Source organism: Nelusetta ayraudi, unplaced genomic scaffold, assembly GCF_046127955.1.
Source record: "Nelusetta ayraudi isolate G7.1 ecotype Tasmania unplaced genomic scaffold, CSIRO-AGI_Nayr_v1 ptg000133l, whole genome shotgun sequence".
Taxonomy (NCBI): Eukaryota; Metazoa; Chordata; class Actinopteri; order Tetraodontiformes; family Monacanthidae; genus Nelusetta; species Nelusetta ayraudi.
The window spans coordinates 189,288-192,738 of NW_027466183.1; the positions used below are offsets into that span (position 1 = coordinate 189,288).

At 52.6% G+C, this 3,451-nt stretch overlaps 1 pseudogene; it reads right to left on the reverse strand.

Annotated features, from left to right (window-relative positions):
- Window positions 1-305: 305 nt before the first annotated feature.
- LOC142904864 (phosphatidylinositol 3,4,5-trisphosphate 3-phosphatase and dual-specificity protein phosphatase PTEN pseudogene) lies at window positions 306-3,205 on the reverse strand (annotated as a pseudogene).
- Window positions 3,206-3,451: the final 246 nt, after the last annotated feature.

Genomic DNA, 3,451 nt, shown 5'->3' on the forward strand with positions numbered 1-3,451 from the left:
TAGCACAGCACACTACCTTACAACACAAGTCAGTTGTACTACACACGGTCATTCCGGAGGACCCCCATGACCACAGAGGCACTCAAGCCCCCACGCCAAGTCACCGCAGAGTCCATGTGGAGTTTTTTATTTATTTTTTGTTTTATTTTGGACACATCAATCACTCCCTATTCTAACCCTATCACACACCCTAACACTAACTATTTGTAACGCTATCACACCAAAACCAAACTAACTCCAAACTCGCACACAGCAACAAGCAATACTCACACAGCCATTGTCACTCACTCACTCACTCAGCATGTTTACATCATTGCGATGCGCTTTTCTTTTAATCCATGCAGGGTCCTTGTAGGGATCTCGAGGTGTTCACACTCCAGTATGTAGAGCTGATACGCCTCTTGGTGGGTGTGTTTGCCGTCAGTGGGGATAAGGCCCAACTCCCTCGGGGTCCAGGACACACGATTAGGTGGCAGGAAGCGCACTCCCCTCTCCCTCCTTGTCATGGGAGGAACTTCCACCACCTCCACCGTCTGGACGTCCCGTTTCCTCTTGGGTGCCGGGTCAGCTCCAGTCTGCAAGAGATGACCGACATTCGGCCAGGGTTAGGGCACCTGGCTGTCTGGGTTAAACATGAAGGTGACCTTCTTCGCGGGTCACACATTCCTTGCGACCCCCACAGATAAACATAACGTCGAACGCGTGATCCAGCACAATACCCGCGCCGGCTGTTGTTGCCGTTGGGCAACACATGTCCATCTGGGATGAACATACAGGTGACCTTCTTCGAGGGTCACACCTTCCTTGCGACCCCCACAGACAAACACTCTGACATCAAAGGTTCTGCGACCTAGGGCAATAGCCGCAATGGCCGGGGTTAGGGTTGGGTGTGGAGGGTCGACAAGGGGTGGGCAGGTGGCACAGGGGACGGGCAGGGTGGGTGGGACACGTCTTTGGGTTAGAGCTTCTGTGTCTTTTCCAGACTTCACACAGGGTGGGTGGGTGGGTAGGTAGGGGGAGGGTCAATGTGGGGATCAGGGCTGGGTAAGGAGGGATGAGAAGGTGTTGCTGTGGGTTTGTCACGGGGTTCCTTTTGGGTGTGTGGCTAGGATTGTGGCCAGGATGCTGTCCGAGAACCTTGAGTCCCCCTCCTGGTCTTCAAGGCCTTCACCTCTGGTGTTGAAGGCATTTGGACTTTTTTGTTTGCCTGCAAGAGATGACGGATATTCCGTTGGTGGTGAAGGTTAGGGTTTGTCTTAGGTTCTGCGAGCCGACATTGTTGCCGTTGGGCAACACATGGCCATCTGGGATGAACATACAGGTGACCTTCTTCGGGGGTCACACCTTCCTTGCGCACACACACAAACAGTCTCACGTCGAACGTGTGCGACCCAGCGCAATAGCCGCGCCGGCCGGGGTTAGGGTGGGTGAAGAGGGGTGACAAGGGGTGGACATGTGACACATGGGAGGGACATGCTTTGTGTTTCTTTCTCGGGGTGAGGACGGACGAAAAGGGATGGGCGGGTGACAGACGGGAGGGACAAGGTGGGGATCAGGGTTGGGTGTGGAGGGACGACAAGGAGTGGGAATGGGACACATGGGAGGAAGACGCAATTCTGCACTGTGATTATTCCAGTGTTCAGAGACTTGCCCCCCAATCCTCCTCTCCCCCCCTGCCCCACAAACACAGACAAGGGTGGATCTATCTTCGAGACCTGGACGATGCCCGGATGCAGGAGTGTTGGGTGGGTGGGTGGCTAGGAGTGTGGCCAGGATGCCGTCCGAGATGTTCGACATGGGTTGGGAATGGGACTCATTGGAGGGAAGACACAATTCTGCACTGTGATAATGCCAGTATTCAGAGACTTCAACGCCCCCCAATTTGTTCTTCCTACCTGCCCCACAAACATTTTTTGGGGCAGGGAAGAAATTAAAAAAAAAAAAAAAAAAATGGGGGGGGGATTTTCTTCATGTGGGACTCGAGGGACCCCGTGTCCCTGTTGTCACGGACATGGGTGGATCAGTCTTTGAGAGCGTATGGGCTTCTTTGTTTACCTGCAAGAGATGACGGACATTTGGATGACGGACACTCTCATAGGGCGGGGCAGGTGCTCTGCCCTTCCCACCAAAGCGGCCGCCGTCCTGCCGGGTCCCTCCAGAAAAGAATGGGCGTTGGCCCCTTCAGTATTTGAGGCGGACCGTTGTCCAGCCGTCCTCCATAATGAGATTTATTTATTTCTAATATTTATTTATTTCTAATATTTATTCATTTTAATTTTTTTTGAAAAAACAAAAAAAATCCAAAAACAGAAGGTGTGGAAACAAAAAAACAACGTTTCGACCCTCGTCCGGGTCTTCTTCAGGTTGAATGGCACACTAAAACCTGAATGCAAGATCAGTCCAAAAAAAACAAACAAAAAAACTTGACCCACCGTCGGTACCCCCTGCTGGCTGTCGGCATTGTTCACCGCCCTGTTCTCCATCTTGTCCCTGCTGTCTCTGGTCCGGGGATGAAATTGGTGTTTACCCAGAAGTGGGACATTTTGTCCTTCTTCATCGTCTGTTTATGGAAGAACTCCACTTTGATGTCTCCGCAGACTGGCAGTGGCTGGGGGAACTCGAAGAACATGTGCCTGCCGCGTGTGAGCCGGGTTCGATGTGTGGATCTTCACTTCCAGCTGGTAGACCACAAACTGGGGATTGCAGGTGCCCCCGCTGAACATGGGGAGAGTCTCGAACACCATTTTGTGGAAGAGGAGCGCCACGGGCTTGTACTCCAGCTGGTTTTTCAGTAGGTAGCTGTAGTAGTTGACGTAGCGCCATTGGCTCGGGATCGCGACTCCCTTCTTGTCCCTTGTCCTGACTTCCCCGCAAAAGTCTAGTGCTTCCTTGGCCTCCTGGAACTTGTGGCAGTGGAGGAGATAGGAGCAGATCATGACCTCGGTGCGTCCCTTCCCGGCCTTGCAGTGGATGGCCACCACGTGATTGTCGTCCTCGCTGAGGGTTAGGTTCGGGACAAGGTCTCCACCCCCTCTGGGAAGGGGCAGAGGGAGTTTGTTTTCCGATGGAAGTGTTGATGATCGTGGGGTTCTTAGCTTTTATATGATACATAAAAGGGAGAGTCCTCCCTCCACTGGACCCTCCGCTGATAGGGCTCTCTCCTTCGGCGTCCGTAACGCCCCTCCGTCCAGCCGTCTCGATCCATCTTGGTCAGTTGTACTTTAATTATTTATAAATTATTTATTAGGGTTTGGAAATATGGGCTCAGTCCATCTCCCACCAAGGTGGGAGATAGAATTTGCACGGCCCTTGCGTGGAGCACTGACACGGGCTACATCCTGTGGTTGTGGAAAAAATTGTGCACGGCGAGGTTGGGGTTGCCATCTGCGACGGACCATGACCCACTCCTCATCTTGCGCGAGAACCATGAGGTCTTGTTTTAATTATTTTT